Here is a 26,001-nt window from a genome sequence, read left to right as displayed (position 1 = left end):
GTATGACATCTGCCCAGGATCTTCTAGCTTTCATAGTGTCTGGTGAGAAGTCTGGTGTAATTCTGATAGGCCTACCTTTATAGGTTACTTGACCTTTTTCCCTTACTGCTTTTAAAATTATTTCTTTGTTAGTGCATTTGGTGTTTTGATTATTATGTGTCAGGAGGAATTTATTTTCTGGTCCAGTCTATTTGGAGTTCTGTAGGTTTCTTGTATGTACATGGGCATCTCTTTCTTTAGGTTTGGGAAGTTTCCTTCTATAATTTTGTTGAAGATATTTACTGGCCCATTACATTGGGAGTCTTCACTCTCTTCTATACCTATTATCCTTAGGTTTAGTCTTCTCATTCCATTCTGGATTTCCTGGATGTTTTGGGTTAGGAGCTTTTTGCTTTTTGCATTTTCTTTGACTATTGTGTCAATGTTTTCTATGGTGTCTTCTGCCCCTGAGATTTTCTCTTCTATCTCTTTTATTCTGTTGGTGATACTTGCATCTATGACTCCTGATTTGTTTCCTAGGTTTTGTATGGCCTGGGTTCTCTCTCTTTCTGATTTCTTTATTGTTTCTATTTCCATTTTAAGATTCTGGATGGTTTTGCTCATTTCCTTCACCTGTTTGATTGTGTTTTCCTGTAGTTCTTTAAGGGATTTTTGTGTTTCTTCTTGAAGAGCTTCTAGCTGTTTGCCTGTGTTCTCTTGTATTTCTTTGAGGGTGCTATTTATGTCTTTCTTAATGTCCTGTATCATCACCATTGGAAGTGATTTTATATCTGAATCTTGCTTTTCCAGTGTAATGGTGTGTCCAGGACTTGCTATGGTGGGAGAATTGGGTTCTGATGATGCCAAGTGACCTTGGTGTGTGTTGTTTATTTTCTTACGATTGCTGCTCACCATCAGGTTACCTGCCCTTGCTAAATCTCCTTTTCTTTCTTTAACTTAAAAATAACTCATAATTTGGAGATCCAATTTGTTTCTCTAGCCTTGAGTTGAGGCATAGCATTTTTAATTAAAAAACAAAGAATGGCAGTTTTCCCCTCCCTTAAGAGGGAAAATCTCAACAAACCTGACAATCACCTAGATAGAAAATGACCCCTTAGGAAATCTCTTAGTTCCAGAGGCTTAAAAATAGTACTAAGCTTCAACACTTAAGTGGGTACAAGGGCCACAGCTCAGCAGAAGGGAATTCGTCTATGGGTCATCCCAGATTCATAGTTGGGATAGGCTCAGTGCTGACACTGCCTAATGGTCTGTCTCATTGCCCAGATAGGTCTTTTGTGAAACAGTGAGCCCATATAAGGATCCCACCCTGTATTTTATCTGTTCTGCCTCTTGGGGCATGTACTACAAGCTAACCTGTGATCTTAGATACTGGGGATGTCGGGGGACTCTCTTCTACCTTCTCTTCCTTCACACAGCCACAATCTCAGGTTTTGGCAGCGAGTTGCAGAAGGTGTTCCCTACCTTGCAGTACCATCTTTGTCCATTCTGAATCAATTGTTGTCAGTTCAGCCAGGCTATCTACTTACTCTCTTACTTTGTACATCATGAATCGTTTCCCTGGGGCCTCCCTAGTCCTTCACACAACCTCAAACCCATCTCTTCTTTCACTACAGTTGCAGACTGCTTGAGTGAAGTCTTCCTATGGCTATGACTTAAGCCAACCAAGGTAGGTGAAACTATGCAATTTGGTAGTTTAAGGGAACTTCCTTTCCCTCCCTCAGCTTTTTTAAGGGGAGAACTACCTTTGTGGGTTTTACAAATGGCCTGACCTGTTCTCAAAGACCTGGGTCAGAGGCTGAAGAGAAGAAAAAGTGTCACTAGGACCTGAATGATGTTCCCTTACACCCATCCCTATCTTCCTGTATTGTGACTATTAGTTGTTGTATTAGTTTCTTTTCTGTTGCTGTGATAAAACATCATGATCCAGGCAACTTGTAGAAGGAATGTAGTTCACTTAGTTTAATTTACTTAGTCTGAGAATCCCAGAGCATTAGAGTTCATGACTGTGGAGACAGTGTTGTAAATGGCAACCGGGCCCAGACATGGCTGCTGGAATAAGAAGCTGGAACCACAGACCAAAGGGAGCACATGAGGTAGGAGAGGCTATTTATGTCAAAGCCAACACAGTGAGGCTCCCAAGTGACATACTTCCTCAAGAACAGCTAAAACTAAACTTCCTAAAGAGTACCACCAACTGATCATCTGATTATTCAAATGCCCAAGCCTGTGAGAGATTTTTCTCATCCAAACCACCATGAGAAGTAAGTAATAAAGATCATATATGCATTGGCAGTGTAGTGACACATGCTTTTAGCCCCAGCCCTCTGGAGACAAAGGCAGAGGTAGGGAGATGTCTGTGAATCTGAGGCCAATCTGCTATGCAGTAAGTGCCAGTCAGGGCTACATAATGAGTCCCTATCTAACAACAACAAGGTTTGTATAAGGTCACAGGGTGCAGCCCTAGTGTGACAAGGTTCAGCATCTTTGCGTGAAGATACAGAGATGACGGCTTGCTTACTTTCTCTCCATGAGAAGACATAGTCTATAAGCCAGGAGGAGGACCAACAATATCAGAATCCAAATAGCAAAAGGCCCTGATGGCGATGTCTCAACATCCACCATCCAGAACTGTTAGAAAATGAGTGCCCGTCAGTTAGGACATCCAGACTGGGACGTTCTATTTCGGCTGCAAAGCCATACTAGGGCGTAGACTGCTGGTTAGAGAACGGGGGCATTTGGGGTCCACACAGTTAGTGACACTACATAATTCACGCTGAGACACTGAGAACTTGGTAGTTGCTTGGTCCTTGAGGCTGCTGCCTCAACAGTTAGCTAGAGGTAGTTGCACAGTAGCTACTACCTCTCATTGAAGCTGGCAGGCTACCTCAGCACTCCTAATCCGGTGCCAGAAACCCGGAAGATTCCTGGATAGCCGCTGGTCCCTAGTCCATAATGAAAACTTGGAAATGCTGGTTCCGCTGTCAGGGATGGAATCAGCAGCAGCAGGAGGGGAGGCCAAACAAGCAAAATGCAAAATAAACTTCTTTCTGTCAAGCCTTTTTAATTAAACTCTGGCCTGCTACCAAAGGGCACCGCCCACATTCAGAGTGGGCGTTTCCAAGTCAATCCAAAGGTGAGCATAGTTCTTCAGCTGAGAATCCCTCCTCAGGCGCGGACATGCTAACTGGTAGCCAGCTGAGATTAAATCAATCATAATAGGGTGTACAGCCATGTGTTTTATTTTATGGTCTAATTAGCACACACAGAATTAGTTTTCGTCATGGCGTTTTCAAACAGAATTTGTTCTTGTCGATTCTCTGCTGTACTATTCTCAACCGGTCCCATCCACCACATCTCAAGTATCCGATTGCGTCCTCACCTTCTTCAGCAAAAATGCTGCATTTAACCAATATTTAGCCTATTGGCAGCCAACACAGTTGCCCATATACTGAGGGATTTCGCCACTGTCACTCTTGGATTTTTTAAAAATATGTTGAATTATCTTGCAGTTCCATCCCTCTTGCCTCCTCAGTTATCAGTTCTTCCCATTTCCTTTCATGATCATATGACCATACAGTCATTATAACAAACAATCTGTTAAGTCCAATAAAAATGGTAACTTGACTCACTTTTCATACATGAAAGAACTTTGTGAAGTTTAATTCTGTTACCTTGCTATCATATTTTGTGTGGCTTCATCTATTTAGTATCCATGTATTTTAAGTTGATATTACTACATAAGTTTGACATTTAAATTTGTCCACATATTTACATTTTCTGATTCTTTTTATTTCTTGTATTTCCATACTTTTATCTGAGATAAGCTCTTCTGCCTTAGAAAAATCCTTTAGTACCTCTTTTGAATGTGTGCTTAAAGGCAAAAACGTCAATAACTGTTTCAATTTCAGTTTGTCTGAAAATGTTTGTATTTTCTTTCATTTGAAAGGGAAGTTATTTTTCTTGATAGGTCTCTAGGTGAAGCCTTTGGGACATGGTTACCCATAAAGACAGAACCCTCCAGGACAGGATTAGTGCCCTTATCAAAGAGGTTCCAGAGAGCTTCCTTGTCCTTGAATATATTATAGCTACAGTTTAAAAAAAAAAAAAAGTCTATCCAATGATGTTTATACCCAAAAAAAGCTTATCCAGAAACTGCTTTGACCAAGTAATTGAATTTGTAGCAAATCAGTGGAAACAAATTAAATGCAGATAAAGCAACATACAGTAAGATAAGCTTCATATCATTATTTATAGTCGTGAAAATTGGAAACAAATATAAAGTCTGACATTCAGGCAATTATCAAGTAAATTGTGCCCATCTATACAATGCAATATTGTAAAAGCAATAAAATTATGTTTATGTAAAAAATTAGTCCAAAAAGTCTTTATATTATTATCATAAGTGACTTCAGTATATTGTGCGATGTTTAGTTAAATGACAAAGCCAAATGCAGAGAAAAGGCCTGAAACTAAAACTGTAACTCGGTTACCTGTTTACAGTAGATAAGAGTTGAGGCTGATTTCTATCATTGGAACATATGACTCTCATGCACAACTGGAGTAGATCCACTTTTCTCTTTCTTTTCCATTTGAAAAGATAAATTTGAATCCCTTAAAGGATGTTTGACTTAGAGGATTGAAATTACCTATAGAAAGATTACAAAAGACTCATTTACATTCAGATACATTTTTTTCTAAGTCTCAAATCACTGAGAAAACCCCTGCACAAAACGGCTGATTCAGACTCTACCTGTCCTCTCAAAACTCCGACTTAGAACTCCTCATCCCTAGGGCATTGTGAATAGAGGAGGGAGGCCTTTCAGAGCTGGTGAGATCCTTAGGCTGGAGCCCTCAAGGAACAGGATCAATGTCCCTATCAGAAGTCCCAGAAGGCTTCCTGCCCTTTCTACCATGTGAGGACGAAGTAAAAACCTGGCCAATGTGAGCCAGGAAGGGAGCTCTCACCACCCACTGTTCTTTGCTCCTGGGTCCCTAGGATCCCAGTTTGAGGAGCTGCGTGTAAACCACCAAGCCTATGGCACTTTTCAGCTGAAATGGATTAAGGCAGTAGTATAAACACATGATCTTTATGTGAAATGTGTTTCCCAGGCTTTATATTGAAAATTACATCCCACGCAGATTTTATCGAGAGGTTTTTTTTTTAATGGTATCCACCACCCCACATAGTACTAATCAGTTTCTGAACCTCATTAGGGGTGGTAATAATGCTTCCCCAACAGGAATTAATTTTATGCTAATCATATATGTCAGTGACTCTCACAGCTGCTTCACAGAAGCCAGGATTTTGCAAATGAGTTGCTTTCTTATTTGGGAAGGGTGTAGGATGGGCCAGAAGCAAAGGCATCACTGGGGCTCACATAATGTTTTTGGACTTGTTAATTAGCCTAGCAGTCTTGTTTTATCATTTCATCAGAAGATGGTTTGGGGCTTAAGCCATCCTGAGGTCATCAATTTCTGACTCAGCTGATTAACACTGGGCTCGTCAGATAATTGGAAAGGTCAGACAAAACAGTGTCTAGTTTTTCTCCTAAAGCGAAAATTATTGTCAGATAATTTTCTAAGGGATACTCCAGCCCTTGCTGGAAAGAGCTAGGGGATTAAGGAGATCTTCACTCAGATCCTTGGTCCCTGCCGTGCGGCTTTGGGAAAAGAGCCTATCTTTGTGAACTCCTGTTTCTTAACACTGTGAAATGGAAATGAACACATCTCTTCCATGATAAGGTGTAGATGATATACATGGAGCATATCATCCATCACACTGTAAGGGTTCGATACGTTTCCATTTGTTTAAACTGTCTTCTAACATGTCCTGGGAACCTTTGTGTATTTTGAAAGATTAAATGGCAGCTTCTAAAGTGGACACATGTTTTTTCACTTTGGAGGTCAGGCTGGGTAAGCTGCTCTTGGCTTTCAGCATTAAAGGTATAATACAATGAATGGGGGAGGCGCATAAAGTACTTGTTGTACAAGCATGACTACCAACGTTTCAATACCCAGAACCCACACAAACATTGAATAAGCACTGTGGTCTGTCTGTAATCCATAATCTAAGGAGGCAGAGAGAGAAGGTCCCCAGGATAAGCTGGCCTTCCATGCATACATACATGAATATCTGCACACTCAACACATATGGACACACATATACATCATATACGTGAGCCTAAAAAGGGGAGACATGATAAAATATCTATCGGGTGGGTTAGGTGTGGGTGGGAATAGTAGAAGGATGGACACATTAACATCCTAGGTTCTAGCAAAGGACAAAGACTGGGCATGAAAGATCCAATGGAGGAATGAGGAAGTTAGTTGAATTGATTCATGTCACTGGTATTATTAAACACATATGTGGGCACAGAGTTAGATCTGGAGACAAGAGTAGGGGTGACACATGCCCTGTCCCCTCTGTCTTTAGGAGGCTTACCCTCTAGAAGTATGCAGTATGTCCCAGGAAGTGATCTGGGAGATGAGCAGAAATTGAACATATAAAGACAATAAAGAGGAGCAGAGGGCTTTTGGTAAGGGAAAACATGCTCCAGACATGGGGTGGAAAGAACACTGGACAGTTCCAATGGAAAACCAAAGCAGACAAAGAAGTGATGTCAGGTCTGTCTACCTGAGGAACCACAGGGATCATCTATACAGAAAGCCACACATGACCTTAGAATTTGCTGGTTTTATAAGCTTAGATTACCAAGTTGCATAGCCTTTTAAGACATTTTAGTTAAGCTTTTAATCTTAAAATAAATATAGATTCACACGAGTCTCTGTGAAAATTAGAGAGAGGTTCTCTACCATCCCTCCATCCCTCTAGAGCTGGTATCTCATCAGAGCCTCATAACTAGTAAATGGACAGGGATACAGGAAAGATACATAGCATTTTCACCCCCAAGAGGGCCTCATGTCCCCCATTTATGACCACACCCCTCTCTGCTGCTCAACCTCTTCTTAACCCACTAATCAATTCTTTGTCTCTATCATCTGATATAAGATATCTAAGGCATCTTCTGATACCTACATGCCCTATAGATATATTTTATATTTCATTTCTGATAGTGATGAGTTATATCATGATTTTTAATACATATTTATTTTCAATGATGTGTATGTAGGAAGAGGGTAAGCATGTGAGTCTGAGTGCCCATGAAGGCCAGGAGAGATTGTAAAACCCCTTGGAGCTAGAATGGTTCACAATTACCTGTGTAGGTTCTGGGAATCCAGTCTACTGCAAAAGCAACAAGCTGAGCGATTTTCCCAACCTATCATCACCATTTTTGACTATATTTTTTGTTTATTAATTTTGGAGAATTTCATACTATGCATTTTTATCATATTCATCCCCAGCTCCTCCCACTAACTCATTCCAGCTCCACTGTCATCTTCCTATTCCCTCCGAAACGCATGCTCTACTTTTTAAAATAGCCTACTAACTGTACTCGTGGATGCTGGGCCATCTACTAAAGTGTACTCTACCAGGGGCCATACCCTTAATAAAACTGATTCTCTTACCTCTTGAAGCCATCGACTGCCCATAGTTTCTCAGTAAAGGGAGGGAAATGATAACACCCTACTGCCTCCCACTCCATGCTAGAGTGCTGACTTGCTTGATCTTGTGCAGACAACCATAGCTACCATGAGTTCAAGAGTACAGTCATCTTGTTAGGTCAAAAAGACACTGCTTTTCTATGGTCCTCTTGGCATCTGGTTCTTATCATCTTTCTACCCCATCTCCACTGTAGGTGAGATGGTAGAAGTCTCCTTTGTAGCTGAGCAGTCTCTTAGTCTCTGCCCTTAACCAGCTGTGAGTGTCTGTGTTAACCACTCTGCCCAGTGCAAGGAAACTTCCCTAGTGAGGTAGAGATCCAGTAATCTGTGGGTATAAAGTTGAGAGGTCAGTTTGATTATATCCATTTACTTCACCTCTCAGGGCCTGTGAGCTTCCTAAACATGGGATCTTTCAAATTTTCCTAGTTTAATGGAGTGCTGCATGAAAGTTCCCTTGTAACAGCCTTTATCCCTTTGGCATCAGTTGTAATGTTTCTTTACTCATTTATGATGTTGTTTCCCCCCTGGCTTTTTTTTATTATTCCTTGGTGGTATTTAATGTCTCTTTCCTTCTCCTTCTCTCCCACTCTCAGTGATTTCTTCCCCCCTCACCTATCCCCATATAAAGTCCTCCCCCACTTTCCCACCATCCTTTCATAGCATCTGTACCTTACTATCCTCATCTCTGCATCTCCTTCTTTACCACCCTCACCACTGTCCCTTTTTACTTTCTTAGTTTCTGCAGTTACTTGAAGCTATATCCTGACATTTGGATTTGGAGCTAGAATCCACTCTTATTCAATATAGTGCTTGGAGTCCTAGCACTTCAGCAAAGCAGCAGGTTGCAAAATCAACTTACCCAATGAGTATGGTCCTATATTGCCAAGACAAGTAGAGAGATTATTCCAGTCACAATACACACACACACACACACACACACACACACACCTTGGACTAACCCTAAAGACTTATTCAATGAAATCATTAAAACACCGAAGAAAGAAATCAAGAAGGCACCAGTAGATAGACTCTGATGCACGGGACTGATAATGTGAATACTGTGAAAATGGCCATCTTACTGAAAACAATCTAGAGATTCATTGCTGGCCTTATTAAAAATCCAGAGCAATTCTTCACAGAAACTGAAAAAGGAACCTCAGATGCATGTAGAAGCACAAAAGATTCCAGATAGCCAAAAGAAGCCTGAATAAAAACATTACTGGATGATAAAAAGAGAGAACTGACCCCTGCAAGCTGTCCTCCTCTCTTACATGTGCATGCCTACACACATTCACACTGCACACAAAATAGATAAGAATGCAATTCAAAATGTAAAATAAAATAAATGAATATCAATTAAATGTACATGGAGAAATACTGATAGAACTTCTGGGAAATAGGAATGAAGGGGGATTCCATGGATGGGGATTCCGTGGAGGGGGATTCTGTGGAGTGCTGTGGACATTTGGGATAGATCCAGAGCAGGAGAAAGGGGAGAGTGTCTGCTGTGGAGGAGGATGAGCTGCCTAACATATGCATTTTGCACAGTGTGTTTATTTACGAGATTTCAGGTAATATTTAAATTTACAAAAAAAAAAAAAAGTACAGCTTTTTAAACCTGAATAACCATGGAGTTGGTGGAACAATAAAAACACACAGATAACTCAAATGTCTATATATTTTATTTTTTCCCAAACACTGTACAATGGTACAATGGTATTTATCACTTAATATTTACAGAATCCTCATAAACATGACCCAGAAAATCTGACTGTACTCAATCTACAGATGGGCAAATTGTGCATCACACACCAGGTCTCTTAGCAGGTCAAAAGTGATGGGGTGTAGTATTTTTGTTGTTAAGGGCTGTCTCCTAGCCATTTACCTATATTCTTTAAATGTACTTATTGTTTTAAGGCCTTTTCTTCTTTTCATATTATAGGATGAATATATTGTTTTTATGCTTGAGAAATTTTCAAGTTTAACATCAACAACACAAAGATTAGAGAAAATTACTTAAAACTGATACTGCTGGGAGTATCAAAATTTCTGACTTCAAGTTCTCCATTATAATTATAATAATAAAAACAGTACTAGCACAAAAACAGACACATTGATTAATGGAATACAACTAAAGGCCCTGATGTATGTCCACACACTTGAAGCCATCTGGATTTTTAAAGAGGTGACAAAAATATACACTGGATAAGATTTCTCTCTCATCTTGTTCACAAGTTGATTTCAAATGTATCAAATATGTCAATGTTCAATATGAAACTTCTGAAGAGTAGAAGGTAGACTACAGGATATAGGTTCAAGAAAGGATTTTCTATATAAGATTTCATTTGCAAAGGAAAGTTCAACAACAATCAACAAGCTGGACTTCATTATATTATAAGGCTTCTGTACTACAAGGGAAACTGTTTATCAACTGAAAAGGCAATCCACAGGATAGTGATGAATCTTTGCCCACTATATATATGGCAGATTACATATACAAAGAACTGAAAAATATAAATACCAAGAAAACAAACAATCCAAATTTAAAATGAACTATGGGATGGAACAGAGAGTTCTCAGAAGAGGACATGTAAAAGGCTATTTTTTTTAAAATGTTTACTAATTTATTATTTTCAATTGAAATATAATTACATCATTTCCCCCTTCTCTACTCCTTCTAAATATTCCCAAGTCCCCCAACTCCCTGTAAAATCCATATATTTTCTAATCATCTCATATATTGTTATTTCCTAGTAACTAAACATCCAATGACTAAAGAGATCTGTAAGCTCTTTGGCATCTACTTCAGTCTCGGTGAGACCCTATGAGCCCTGCTTATTTGATTCTCTGGGTTGTAGTCTCCTTGTGTTCTTGACCCCTCTGGTTCCTGTGGTGGCTCCAGATTGTAGGAGTGGCCAACCAATGACTTGCCTAACTTAAGACCCAAACCATAAGGGATCTCAGGCCTGACACTGGAACTAGAAGCTGGATGGCTCAAAAACCGAGGGTACAACCAAACATGAGTTTTAATTTGTATTTCCTGGTGACTAAGGATGATTAGAAGTGTTATAAATAAATAAATAAATAAATAAATAAATAAATAAATAAAATTTCTTAGCCAAGTTTAATCTGACCTGAAATGTCCTTCCACAAAAACTAGATTTCATAGCTACCAATGTAGAAAATCAATCAATGATTCTATGCCTGTGAACCACAACAATGACCTGCATGGCAAGATATCACTTTACTAAACCAGCATAATTCCTGACTGCATTCTAAAGACTTATCCTTATATGGGCACATATGTGCAGCTCTCCACCATCATCAAAGATACAATGAACAGAGACAATTGCAGAAATCCACACTGGTCAAAGGCAAAGAACAATCACTCAAGATAATGACAACACCAGTTGACATGCCAGTGTAGTTGGTGAAAAATCTCAGAAGGCTCCGCCCCTGCATGAAGATCTACGGGCAATTCATTATTGCTAAGAGATGAAGAATTAGTCTTTTATAGGAATTAGTCCCCTAAACAGTTACCTAACTCCAAATGGTCATCCCTAAAAACATATACATATAAAAATATATGCAGCAAATTGATTCAGCAGGTTGTATTTATAGATTTATTCATCTATTCACACACATCCATATACATATATCTAACAAAGATAATGTATGTGTTGGAAGAAACCAGCACATCTGTGCCAGGTCATTGGCATATATTCTGTGGTTGTTTATCTTGGGATTTGGTGGGACTCCTAACAGTGGGAGTAGGAGTGTCTCTGATTCTTTTGCCTAATCTTGGGACTCCTTTCCTCCTACTGGGTTGCCTTGTCCAGCTCTAATATGAAGCTTCATGCATACTCTTTATTGCATCTTGTTACACTGTATTTGGTTGATATCCCTGGGAGGCCTGCTCTTTTCTGGAGGAAAATGGAGGAGCAGTAAATAGCACAGATTGGGGAGAATGGGAGGAGTAGAAGGATGGAAGGCTGTGGTTGGGATATATTGTATGAGAAAAGAGTAAATTAAAGCAAAAAAGATAAAAACCTTCAAACTTGGAAAATATTCTCTGTGTTCTTGAAAAAAGATATGGTGGTTTCTTCATCCCCTTAAAAAAAAAAAAATTATTTTTCATCTACTGTTTGCTCTATGTACATACAAAAGTATTATCTGTTCCTGGTAGCTTCTTAAAAATCCCATAATACTCTGACTTGTTTAGGATTACTCTTGCTGTGAAGAGACACCATGACCAAGGCAACTTTTATAAAAGAAATCATTTAGTTGGGGCTTGCTTCCAGTTTCAGAGGTTTGGGCCATGATCATAATGGCGGGGAATGTGGCAGCTCACATGACATGACACTAAGAGAGAGGGAGAGAAAGAGAGAGAGAGAGAGAGACAGAGAGAGAGAGAGAGAGAGAAAGAGAGGAGAGTCTAGCATCATCAGGCCTTGTGTGAGCTTTTTGAAATCGTCAAGCCCAGCCCTAGTGACACACTTCCTCCAACAAGGCCATACCTCCTAATCCTTCTAATCATTTCAAATAGTACACTTCCTGGTAGCTAAGCCTTCTAATATATGAGCCTCTGGGGGCCATGTTTATTCAAACTACTACATACTCCTCTCTACCTCTGGTCATTTTCTTGCTTGGTTGTCTTCTTTATCCAATATTTATACAGTCATTTCTTCTTCCTTAAAAGTATTTATATTATTTACCTTTTGTCAACTTTTCACTTTTAAAATATCTGTGGATTATTTTCATAGTGAATTCCTTACACTAGTGAAGGTAATTATTTTCGTAGTGAATTCCTTACACGTAGTGAAACAGTATACAGTTGGGTATTTTATTTCAAAATTCATCCTGTCAACTTCTTTTCATTTAAATGTTTACATAATTTGCATTTAACATTTTTGACACATTGTAGCTAAAACATGCCTGTGTGTGGGTGTGTTTGTTTTCTGTTTATTTTCCCTCTTGATCTTTCTTTCCTTTTCCTCAATGAATCTGTATGGTGTCTTTATTCCAGTTAAAGCATCATGCCCAAAGCAGTTTGGGGAGGAAAGGACTCATCTCATTTACAGTTCCATATAACAGTTTGTCATCAAAAGCAGTGAAGGAAGTAACCCGGAAGCAGGAGCTGATACAAAGGCCATAGAGGGGTGCTGCTTACTAGCTTGCTCATCATGGCTTGTACAGCATTCTTTCTTGTAGAACTCAGCACCACCAGCCCAGTATCACTCACAATTGGCTGGCCCCTCACTCACCAACTACTAATAAGAAAAAGCCCTACATAATTGTTTACAGCCCAATATTATGAAAATTTTTGCTTAATTCTGTCCCCTCAGATGACTCAAGTTGACATAAAACTATCTAGCACAAATGAATTCAAATTTTGTTTATCCATTGTGGTTTTAATACATATATACTTTAATAGCTCTTTAGTATTTTCTGTAGGTGTTGTGAATATGCATATATAGATAGATATAGATATAGATATAGATAGTATAGCTTAGTTCAGTTGTTTTATCAATTACAATCAAGCATATAAAACTCACTTCTCTTTAAAGTCTTTCTGAGTGTCTCTATGGTGGCTAGGGCATTCTGAAAAGAGAGGACCTCAAACGAGAAAATGCCCCTATCAGATGCCCTGCAGGCAAGTCTGTTGAGCATTTTCTTGATTAATTGATATGGGAGGGCCTGCCCACTGTGGGCAGTGTCACCCCTAAGCTGGTGGTCCTGAGTTGTATAAGAAAGCAGACTGTGCAAGCCACGAGGAGCAAGACAGTAAAGAGCACCCCTCTATGGCCTTGGCACTATCTCCTGTCTCCAGGTTCCTGCCCTGCTTGAGTTTCTGCACCATGACTTCCATTAGTGAAGGACCCGAGGGTTATAAGATGAAGTAAACCCTTTCCTCGCTAACTTTCCTTTGGTATCTTACCATAGTAATAGAAATTCTAACTAAGATGACTGTTTTTAATTTATTTTTAAAGAATTTTTCTTCATACTTTTGGAACAATTTCTGACAATGCAAGAGTTTGTTTTAAGTAACAAACATGATTTATAAACTTCAAGAGAAAGAAAGTTTACGATATGTACCCATAGTTCCCTGTGGCATTTTCTCTTCTTTCCTAGTATTTCAAGACTTTTTTTAAAATTTCCATTCTGCTTAGAGAATTTATTTTAGCCATTTCTTGAGAGTAGGTTGGCTAAGGATAAATTTGGTTTATTTTCTTGTTCTGAAAATGTGTTGAATACTCATTCCTGAAAGATTGTTTTGGCAAAGCATAAAATCACGCATTGATGAGTTGATTTTTTTTCCCCAAGTCTTAGCACTTCTGTTGTTTCTGATGATAGCCATGATCATTTTAATGTTCTCCCCCTGTAAAATGTATGGCTTCTCTCTTGCAATTTCCATATCTTTTTTCCTTTTAGTTTTTAGAAGGCTAATTATCACATCTTGGTATTTTTTGAGGCTATGTGTCATATAGTTTGTATTTTTTTTCTCAGCTTTCAGATCTATAAACTTATGTCTCTTGCCAAATTCAGAGTATTCAGCCATTTTTCTAAGAATACTTTTTCTTTTTTGTTTTTGTTTTTTCAAACATGGTTTCTCTGTGTAGCACTGGCTGTTCTGGGACTCACTCAGTAGACCAGGCTGGCCTCAAACCTAGAGATCCATCTGTCTCCGCTTGTGATTAAAATTTGCCCCACCACTGCCCGGCCAAAATACTCTTCCAAGTTTTCCCTCCTTGTCTACCTTTTCCTAGGCTTCTATAACATAGACATTTTATACTTTTCATATTCCCATATGTCTTAGCTGTTTTTTTTTTTTGCCATTATCCTAATTGGATAATTTCACTAGCTCTGTTTATTTTTCTCTATTATTCTAATTGAATAATTTCACTTATTCTTTCTTCCATTGCTCTTATTTCTCCCACCCCACCATTGTTCAATGCACTCCATCCACTGCTATTCTGATTTCAGCTACATCAGTTTTCCAAGACTCAACTTTCAATCCTTTCTTCTATGTATTCTTTATTTGTAAAATGTTTTGTCTGCATTTCTTATGAACCCATCTGCCCCTGCTCAATAAGATCACATATATTAAAAAATCTTCATGAGAATATCTTTATGTCTCTGCCACCTTGATGTTGGCATGTATTGCATTTTTCATTTGGGTTGACATACTTCTAGTTTACTATATGACGCATGTTGTTCTACTAAATGCATTTTGTGTTATGTTTTAAGACTGTGTTTTATTTTAATCTTATGATGCTTTTGCTAGCCTCCATTCAAACCTCTCCAGCAAGGACAGACTTGGTGTTTGTAACTTCCAGAAAGGCATAGACATACCAGTTCTCCACTTGATCTTTGTAACATTCAAGGAAGAGAGGATTCTTAGTACTCCCGGATGGAGGTGGGTCTTCATCTCCCTCCATGGTTTCCACTAGCGCTGTAGTGAGCTAGGGACCCATTCCCAGCAAGTATAAATGTTCTACCTCTGTACTTGGTATTTTTTCTCCTTGCTGGACCAGATGGGGTTGTTGGGATATCCTGTTACAGCTTTACGAGGATGAGAATTAATTCCCAACTTTTGTTGGTGTGCTTAATAGTAAAGCTATAGGTGGTACTGTGACATTTTGGCAGAATAGGGCAGTTGCTGTGCAAAAGTTCCCTGTAGCTTTGCCCCCAGTTCAACGACAGAAAGGAAGCTCTCCCTGGGGCTCTTTCTGTCCACATGCCTTTACATTTCCAAGTTACTGGCTTCTTTAACTCCTAATAAGAGGTAAATGTTGCAAAACGAAAATCCAGGAAATTCAGCTGTATGCCATCCCTCAGGTCCTGACAACCTCAGTTAGGCATTTTCATGACCTTTCAGAATCGTTTATATCATTTTTTCCTTTAATGAGCAACACCCACTAGAAGGTTAGGAAACACTCACCTGCTCTGTCTTCCCCTCTGTCATCATGGCCTTGACAGAAAAGACACTGAAAGAGTTACTTGAGGGGCTTTTTGTATCTACATGAACTTGTTCTGTTTTACAAACAGAAATACAGGCTAGATAGGTAGAACCCTTTGTCCTGGTTACACACCTGCCAAGCTGTTAGGAGCAACCCAGCAGAAGCCAAAGGTGTGTTCAGCCAGGATTCTATCATCTTTATTTATTTTATTCAGTTTTTATTTGGTGCATGTGCATACATGTGGGGGTGGCATATGCTACCGTGTACAATTGGGAAGCCCGAGGAGGCTGTCAGCTGTCCTTATTCTTCTGGTTTTGGTTTTGGTTTTTCTTGATGGCAGTTTCCACTCCCCTGGGCGCTGTGGTTACAGCCTCAGAGTTGGGGTTACAGGTGTGAGAAGGTCTATCAGACTGGTTATGTGGGTTATGAGATCCAAATTCGGGTCCTCGGACTTGCAGCGCCCAGGGGAGCCAGCTGAGCCAGCTCTTCAGCTCTTCTATTATCTATCTGTACATCGAACACTAAAGGGTTCCTTGACTAACAGACATGTCCGTGAGATGCCAGAAATCCCCTCATTGACCTCAGCACTTCCTGTGAGGGCAGGCTGAGGTCATCTGACTCCTTGGGACCCACATTTAGGCAGCTCAGCCAAGTATCAATGTGTCTCTACTCAGGCTTAGCTGACACTGAGAAGGGTAATTTTGTGGGCGGCAGCAGGGGGTGATGACTAGACAGAAAAGAAACCAATTGCTTATTTACACAGACTAAAAGAAAAATTGCCTGGACTTGCTTGCTTCCTCTGGTGCTAAGAGGCTGGCATTTGTGGTTCTTCTTAATGGTCACATATTGCGAGGGCAAAAAATACTGAGAGACTGTGGGCTGGAAGGGAAGGCAAGAACACTTGATCTCGTCCCATTTCTAACCCAGAGTTCCCAATATCTGAGTGAAGCCCTCTTGGGTAATTCTAAGCTAACCACAAGCATAAGATGTAATGCATGTTGCAAGGCTTTATTTCTCAACAGCCCTTTCCAAAATGACCGTGACGTCTTGTTAAAGTGAGCATTTAAACCCCTTTCTGCATCAATTCAAACAGGACAGTAAGCCAAACCTTTGAAGATACAAAATTGCTTCCTCTCAAAGAAAGGCTTTCACTGGGCCAAAGGCAAGATGCTAAGATAACTTGATCCTTCTTCTTATCCCAGGAGAATCACTGAACTGAGAGGAACAGAGGGAGGATTCTTATTCCAAGTGCAAGGGAGGGGAAAACAGCAGGAGTGCCTTTGTTATATGCCCACCTGATCTTCACACCTGTGATGTGGTATTCCTTTTTTTTCTAACCATTACTTCCTATCCCTGTCCAGTGGATAACAGGGTCTACCCTCATAGCTTCCAGAAAGTCAGTAGAGCACAGGCAGTGCCCTCCTGTGGAGTCTTGTGAAATATGTTCCTCCAAGTAGATGAGATACCCAGATAGCAGCGCTGTCCTGAAACACACACACACAAAAGGAGAGTTTTAGGAGTTGGACCAAGAGCAGGGGCTGGGAGTGTAAGGGGGTGGGGGTGGGAACACAGAGCAGAACTTCCTATGTTCTCTAAACAGGGCAGGCAGGTGAAAGGACAACTGAACATTATTCTTGAATGCACATTATGGAAACCTCTTATTCTAAGCTTGGAAGAGCAGGCTCTACAGAGAGAGTCCCAGTGTGGCACAGAAAAAAGCTGTGTGACCCAGCTTGTGAGCCCAGAGTCCTAGTCTGATTTTAGAAGGGATGTTCTTTTTAAAAAAAGCTAGATGAGGAATTTGTGCAGAGAGTACTAGTTTAGAAAGTGCGAGAACATATGCTGCCTCCCCCACCCTCAGCCCCGGCTTGTGGTCAGTGGTTCACACTCTTAGGGACTTCACAGTGTACACTAGTTGACCTCACAGCATCCTTTTTAATGATGAAAGCCAAATTCTCAGAATCTATGTGACTTCGTTAGGTCCCACAGCAAAGTGACAGCAACCAAATCGGACTCCACATCCAAAGGTCCCCTGACTTGCTCTGCTTTCTGTCAAGGCGAATCACAGACAAAAACAGCTCCTTGAAAGGACAAGAGTAAAGGGACTCACTGGGTCGCCACCTTTCCTCCTTCAAAACTAGCAGGGCCTTTGAGCCCTCGCTGGCTGCTTCCCACCGAAAGAAAAGGGGGAACAGTGTCTCTTTAACAGTCTGCTCCTCGCCTCTGCTCATTTCAACTCATATGCATTTGCATGTGAAAATTACCTTCCTGCGATCCCCAATTGATGTTTGCATGTGCTAGGAGAGAAGCCTCTTTCTTTGAAGCTTGAGAAGACATTGCTATGAAAAATAATTATCGTTTCCATCCTGATACTCACCCTGTGGCCTCTTGTACCTCACACATCAGAGCGAGCCGACAAGAAACCACACACCCCAGCAAGCACTCATTTTATTTCAAGCACAGGCCTTCCGAAACAAGTGCATATTGCTTACCTCTGACTTCCTCTGATAAAACCTGCACCCTGAAATTTGATTTCTCACGTTTTTTCTGTCTCGTGTTACTTTCTGATAGCTGCTGTAATCTGATTTCCTAGCTTACAGATCTATTTTGCAGGCACTGGGGGTGCAGAGCAGGTCCTCTCGTTGTATGGATACAAGAATATCTTGAAGGCTAATGAACAGGGATGGGGTAACTTAGCTGAAGTTAATAACTGAGGTCTTCTGCCAGCATTCAGTCTCACCCTCTGCCTCCCTGATAGCAGGGATCCAGTGTGCAGGCTTCAGCAACATCCTGAAGATTGATCTCTCCCCACCTCCACGCACACACACTGGTGTCTAATCAACTTCACCCAGGTAAACAGGAGGGGGGCAGGCTGACTCACTTTCCCAGCCTGCCTGTGCTGAGGATAGCAAGGGTGATCACATGATCCCCATTCTCAGAATGGTTTTCTACTTTATCAGTGTATAACTTCAGATTAATCTCATCAACAAACACACTAGATAGAGATGGGCATTTCCATTTGAAATATGAGAAATGCAGGCTCAAAGAGTATTTTCTCATGGTTCATAGCAGGCATGGTATGAAGGCACAGTCTTGGCAAACTCTCTTTGGGATGATGTCCTTAGAGTCTGTATGGGGATGTTCATATATTCACAATTCAGCTCTCTTCTTATTCTTCTCCTTCTCCTTCTCCTTTTCTCCTTCTTCTTCTCCTTCTCCTTCTCCTTCTCCTTCTCCTTCTCCTTCTCCTTCTCCTTCTCCTTCTCCTTCTCCTTCTTCTTCTTCTTCTTCTTCTTCTTCTTCTTCTTCATCTTCTTCTTTCTTCTCCTCTTCCTCCTCCTTCTCCTCCTCCTCCTCCTCCTCATCATCATCATCCTCTCTTTCCTCCTCTCCTTCCTCCTTTCCCTCCTCCTCCTCCCTCTCCCCTCCTCCTCCTCTTCCTTTTCCTCATCCTCCTCCTTGGTTTGTTTGTTTTTTTGTTTTTCAAGACAGGGTTTCTCTATGTAGCTCTGGCTGTCCTGGAACTCACTCTGTAGACCAGGCAAGCCTCGAACTGAGAGATCTGCCTGCCTCTGCCTGCCAGTGCTGAACTTAAAGGCATGCACCACCACCACCACCAGGCTTAGCCCACACTTTCTAATGCAGATACAGAGGTGCTGAAGGTGTTACCTTCTCCCTTTCTGCATAGCTCTCTGAAAGTTCCAGGACATGGACTGGGGGGATTAGCTCTGCCACTGAGGCTGCACCACGGTAAGCAGAGGCAGTCTGCATCATACTGTATGGATAGTCGCTGCTGCCACGCTCTGTACTAGCTCAAAAGGGACAGACTGGGGAGCCACATCCAGAAATGCCCTCATACTGAACAAAGCTCTCAACATCCAAAAAATGTGGCCAACAGCTCCCCTGCCACATTAAATACAGTCATCCACTGTTTAATGAGGTTTCAGTTAGCAAGGGACCACAACTGAAGCCCCATGAGATAGTGACAGAGCTGAAAACTCCTTGTGGTATAGATCAGTGTTTCTCAACCTGCGGGTTATGACCCTATAGGGGTGTCATATATCATATATTCTGCATATCATATATTTTACATTATGACTTATAACAGTAGCAAAATCGCAGCTATGAAGTAGCAATGAAACAATTTTATGGTTGGGGGGTACCACCACATGAGGAACTAATTGTATTAAAGGGTCACAGCTTTAGGAAGGTTGAGAAACATTAGTCTAGATGCTGTAGCCATGCCAATAATAGTAAACATTATCAAGTGTTTGAGGGTGTCTTACTTGGGAAACACCAGGACTATGACCAAAAGCAATTTGGGAAGGAAAGAGTTTATTTCATCTTACACTTTCAGGTAACAGTCTATCACTGGGGAAGTCAAGACAGCAACTCAAGCAGGTCAGGAACTTCAAAGTGGGAACTGATGCAGAGGCCATCCATGGAGGGGTGCTGCTTACTGGCTTGCTCTGCATGGCTTGCTCAGCTGGCCTTCTTATAATACCCAGAATCACCTGCCCAGGAATGACACCACCCACAGTGAGCTGATTCCCTCCTAACATCTGTCATCAATTAAAAAGACGCACCACATGCTTGCCCACAGGCTAATCAGGTAGGAAATGTTCTCAATTGAGAGGCCCTCCTTCCAAATAACTCTAGCTTGTGTCAAGTTGATATAAAAAACTAGTCAGCACAATGGAGATGCTGCTTATAACCCTTGAAATAAACTGAGGCTTGGAGACATCATAAATAGGGAGACTGGGTCCACTCCTCATTTTCCATCAGGACAGCCATATTGTTCTGTGTATGTTTCACAGATAAGCCTTTGGCCCTCATAGTAGTACCACTGTGGTCACTAAAAGGGAAAGATTAGAGCCCAGAGAAGTCATGTGATATGTTCAGGACATTGATAGGACTGAGTGCCCTACTCAGGGTTTCTGGCATTAAGTCCAGAGCTGCCTAGTGCTTACCCAAACACCAAGACTATCTGGCAACCCTCCTGGAGAACCCCAGGTGGTCATTGATATAACCATGTTCTTTGTACATTGCCATACTCTCAGAATAACCAACATACAAACAAATATGCTAAGTATGGAATGTCAGGAAGAAAATTGCCTGCTTATGTGGATATTAATTTGGAAGAGCATCCATGTGGTAAGTATATTTAAGTCCTGTCCATCAAATGAATTTCAATGATGGACTATGCAGAGGGGAAGTTAGACTTACCTCTGAGTTGGTATTTTCCCCTATCCAGTGTATGCAAAGCTCCATTGCACAGACAACGACTTTTGGAGCTAATTTTTTTTTTTAATTTATTAGTTGGGAATCTCACATCATGTACCCCAATTACGCTCACCTCCCAGTCCTCCCATACTTCCTATTCTCCCCATGACCCCCCCAAAAGAAAAATAAGAAAGAAGAAAGAAAAATCCATTTTGTGTTGTTCATGTGTTCACTGGAGCATAGTCACATTCCTAGTGGCCAGCCCCCCAAAGGAAGGTGAGATTTTTCTCCACCTACTCCCATGCCAGAAGCCATCAACTGAGGGGAGCCATACAGGGCCATACAGGGCCATACAGGGCCATACAGGGCCAGCTCTCAACTATCTTCGGGCCCACAAGGACATGGTCAGCTCTCCCTCTAGGGTGGAGTCTAGAGTTGATTTTATCTTCAGTGTAGGTAGAACATGCATTAGTAACCCCCTTAAAGCCTTTGGAAGGTGTGTGTAATCGCACCGTGAAACCACCATTTCATTGGCACAATAGGAAAAAAAGTAGGAGTGGTTGAAACAGATGCAGGCGGTGCTAGGGTTGTAACCTTCAAATGATGGAAATTACAGGTGTCTTCTCACATCTGGGGCACAGTGATCCTTGAAAAAAGCTGCTGAGTATAAAGTTGGGGGCATCAGAATTCTCTAATCTCTACTTTCAATGTAAATCCATTAAACTCCACTAGCCCATGAATTCATAACAGTGAACCCACAGGTAGAAGTCTCTTAGAATTCCCTCAAGGATTATTTAACCCACTCACAATTCAGTTTGTAAATCAGGCTAGTGCAAGAGGGAAGCAGAGCCTGCTATATGAAGAGAGTTAGCACAGCTATTCCTGGTATGGAAGCCATGGGGTTGAACTGGGATCACTGAGCTATATGGATGAGGGTCTTCTAGAAGCTATGCATCTAGGTGTGTGTGTTTCCAAGTTCTACTTCCTCCCTCCAGGGTATCCAAGAGCTGCTGCACACAGGAAGGGAGAGAATGAGTCGGAGCCTGGAATGGGTGGGTTCTGCAGGATCTTGGCTGGGAATTGGGAGCACAGGGAGAAGGCCTTTTCTGAGGATTTCAGCGTTACAGCTCTTTTCGACAGTGTTCAGCTCTCTTAGATGATCTTCAGTAAAATGGCTTGTGGGCACACACTTTGTTCACGGGTGAGCAGGGCCTATATACAAACTTTGGAGAGTGAGAAGGGGTATTCAGGGTGAATGTCAATCACTGGCTGGAGTTTAACATACTGTTAATGCCTCATTTGCTTGGAGAGGCATTCCAGGAATCCCAGGTGTTTGTTGAGCAGGCTCTCATCTGAAAAGAGGAAGCAGAATCTGTAATTTTGCCAAGGATGATGTGACACTCCTCAGGTAGAAGATGTGGGGATCAGGCTCCCCAGAGCAGATAGAGAAAAAGAAGTTGCAGGGAAAGGAAATGAGTCCTCCATTTTGTGCAAAGCTCAGGAGAGCTGTCTGGGCAAGGTAGAGTCCGACCTTAAATAGCAGGTTCCCACAGGCATTCTGGGTATGAATGGGTGAATGGCTCCATCCATTCAATTCCCTCTACTTCTCAGTTTTAGGAAATAATCTTGGTATTGTTTAACAACTTATAAAAAGGTTTATGTTGTATGGGTAAGCAAACTAAAGGTCATCAAGAAGAATGCACACACATCCTCTCCAGTATTGTTACCTGTGATAGTGTGTTCTATAAGACAACGGCCCTAAGAGAACTAGTGAATGAAGCAATTAAACCAGCACTTTTTTCTGGGGAAAAGGGAGGTTAGGCTCCTTCGAGCCACTGGTCACAACACTGTTCTCATGAGCACTTAGTCACTCCTGATCAATATATAGCCTTATTTTATTCATGTTTCCACTTAGAAAAAAAAACCAACTTAATGTATTTTTGGTATGCTAAAGTTGAGCTCACCAACAGCTCTGTACCTGAGGACTGAGACTTATCTAACTAACACACCTATATCCCTGTCACAGCCTCCATGTGCTTAAGGCCAGGAACTGGCACTTTTGGTTTGTTCCATGAAAAAACACGGCACCAAACAGACCTTGAAAAGGTACTTGTTTATTGACCATGGAGGACCTTTCAAGTAATATTTTTTCCGCCCAGCATACCTGTAAATGGTTATGAAATAACACAGACGCTGATTTCAGATTACACCTGAATTTTAGCATGGAGGTGAATGCTGAATGCAGATACCACAAACAACGAGAATCATCAGTGTTGTTTTCATATTCATAAAATAATATTAAAACTTAAAGCATCACAGCTAAGAACACCTGGGGCAAGAATAATGATTGCAGTCTGTGTAACTGTACCAAGGGTATTCCAAGTACAGCAGTCTCTCACTCAATCTTGCTTCCTCTCCCTCTCCCCACCTCTCTCTTCCCCTTCCCCTTCTCTCTCTGCTTCTCTTTGCTGGTTACAGGCAGGGAGCATTCTGATCCCAACCCTAGACATAAGTCCTATAGACACCACACATGCAGAGTTTGTCCCCAACTCCTTTTACCATGAATCTCTAAATGTATGAGACCCCTCTACTTTCCCAATCTGAAATTTTAATTCTTTCTTAATAAATTAAAAAATAAAACTGTGTGAGTATATGTGGTTACCTGAGAAAGTGTATGTTCACCATGATGACTACATTGGCCAGAAGAGGGCATTAAATTCCCAGAGAGTGGAGTTACAGGCAGTATGAGCTACCTGATGTAAATGTTGGGAACCAATCCCAGGTCCTCTGGAAGAGTAGCAAGTAAGTGCTCCCAACTCTGAAATATCTCTCCAGTCCTTTATATAAAAAAAATTCTTAATACTAAGAAAAATGTAATATTTTATAGTAAATACTCAAACAGGTTTAGAACTTAAATTTGCGTAGTATCGATAACTTGGAGCAGATGTTAGGGATGAAGATCAGGCTCTCAGGAATGCTAAGCAAATGTTCTACTACTAAGCCACACTCCTAATCCTAAGATTCAAAGACCTTTCCCTCTATCTATATATTTCACATCATAACACTCTTCATATTGGCCATATTCCTCTTGAGCATCCCTAGAAAGTGATTTTATCATCACCAAAAACATTCTCAAGAGACATTGCCATCTATTTTTAAAATTATAAATGACATTTACCTCTAAAACTTTTCTCCCAAGCTATAACTGTGTATCAGAAAAAGACTTTTCCTAGTTTTATTAACAAAATACTTTTTTCAAATGTTGCTTTCAAGCCTAGAGTTGGCCAAGGTAAGTGAAAGCTAATGTGTTTCTCCTATACATTGTTTATTGTTCAGAATAAATAAGATACTACCTCATGGTAAAGAGAATATGTATGAGGTTGAATTTGTGACAATGGCCTCCTTTCCTAACAGTTGAGGGGAAATAGAGGGAACCTTTTCTTGTACTTCAGTACATGTCTTAACAGATTTCATGAAATGATTCCAAGTCCCTCCATGAGCTGTAGTCCCCACAGTCTAGCTTCCTATTTCATGTAGCTTGCTGAACTACCTATGGTGCCTCATGCTGACTGTAACTAGATGGGGTTTAGAATCACCATGAACACATATCTCTGGGTGTGTTAGTGAAGGATGACCTCGGTAAGATATACTGAAGTGGGAAGACCCACCCTAAATGCAATAAAGAGATGAAAGCAAGCTGAGCACAGGTATTAACTCCTCTCTGGTCCTTGACTTTGGGTGCAATGTGGCCAGTCACCTCCTATTCCTGACATTCTGCCTTCCTTACCATGATTGGTTGTCTTCTTTAGATCTGTAATCCTAAATAAACCCTCTCTTCCTTGAATTGTTTCCCCTGGGGAATTTTGTCATATCAGTATAATAAATACCTACCTAATATACATATAATTTCTGTGTTTAATGCTAAGAAAAAATCTACCAAGAACTTGGTGAGCAGGCACATAGGACAGGCTTTTGTCACTGTCAAGGGTGCGCACCTCACCTCATTAGTAGCTGGCAAAGCACTACTAATTTCAGGTGATGTCGACCATGCTCATGGTCTAAGGTCCAACATGAACCAAGTCCAGGGAAAGCATATAACCTGGGCAATGAGATTTGATGGAAAGAAACGGACAAGCACTCACAGGAAGCGAGGTGCTTTGCCATGAACAGCTCTACAAAGAAGCTGTTACTGTAAAAGGACTTTGAAGTTCTCCCTTTGGTGCTCCACTTTATAGGAAACTATCACACTACTGTACACTTGGTCAAAACCTTCAAGTCAAACACCAGAATCCAGAATAATTTTACTGTTTGCAAACTATGCCTCAATAAACCTGGCAACTCAAGTTCAGTGTAGACACCAGGTTGACAAACTGTGCATGCCAAAGAAGCAAAGGATAGCAAATCCCTTTAGTTAACTTGGTTACTGAGTCCCTGAAAACACAACTGGTCACCTTCTTTCAAGGAGGCAGAAGTCTACACGTCCAGCAGCTCAGGCCCTGATTGCATTGTGTTGCCTGTAGGGAAAGCATTAATATCATTAGCCACTCCCAACCCTGAGTGACAATGTTATCTATCCCCACTGGGCAGAGAGATTCCAAGTACGAATGTGATCTTAATTAGATGCTCCTCCTTCCAACCCAGTTATGAAGATGGTTTCACTGAGGTCAGAAGAAGATGGGCAAATTTGATTAAAGTCAGTCACCAGGAAAATAACATTAGCCGAGATGGGAAACCTGAAAAGGACATGACATGCTCCAATCTCCTCACCCACTGCATTGACAATTATGCTCTTAATGGGAGTTTCTATTTTGACTCTTCAGTATGTTCACAACATATTAGGAGAACAATTCATTTGAATGGTGTCCAATTTGAAAATATGAGCTTGAAAGCATGCACAAACCTATTCAGGCACCATGCTGAGTTTGCCTTCAACAGTCCCAACCTGATAGCCTAAGCCTCTTAGCTGTTGGTTTCATTACGCTGACAGCAGAACCAGCATGTTCATCATTTGCTGTTTTGAACATCTGCAGTGAGGAAAAAGAGTGGGCAAGTCACATCATGCTGTATCCTACCAGACAGACACTTGCTCAACCATGTTCACTGTTTCTCTATTCACAATATCAGAGGTTGGAAGCAGGCTAGATGTCCTTCAATGGAAGAGTAGATAAGGAAAATGTAGGACATTTACACAGTGGACTATTACTCGACTCTTTAAAAAAATTAAATCATGAAACTTGCAGGTAAATGGATTGAA

At 40.9% G+C, this 26,001-nt stretch overlaps 1 long non-coding RNA gene across 3 annotated transcripts in view; it reads left to right on the top strand.

Annotated features, from left to right (window-relative positions):
- LOC116102375 overlaps positions 1-26,001 on the top strand; it is a 78,649-nt gene that overhangs the window by 6,721 nt on the left and 45,927 nt on the right. For all 3 annotated transcript variants that reach the window (XR_004123108.1, XR_004123107.1, XR_004123109.1), the window contains exon 2: positions 1,614-1,666. This is a non-coding gene — a long non-coding RNA (uncharacterized LOC116102375). The remainder of the gene's footprint in view (positions 1-1,613; positions 1,667-26,001) is intronic.

This window comes from Mastomys coucha, unplaced genomic scaffold (assembly GCF_008632895.1).
Source record: "Mastomys coucha isolate ucsf_1 unplaced genomic scaffold, UCSF_Mcou_1 pScaffold21, whole genome shotgun sequence".
Classification (NCBI taxonomy): Eukaryota; Metazoa; Chordata; class Mammalia; order Rodentia; family Muridae; genus Mastomys; species Mastomys coucha.
This window is presented reverse-complemented; position numbering and strand designations above follow the sequence as displayed.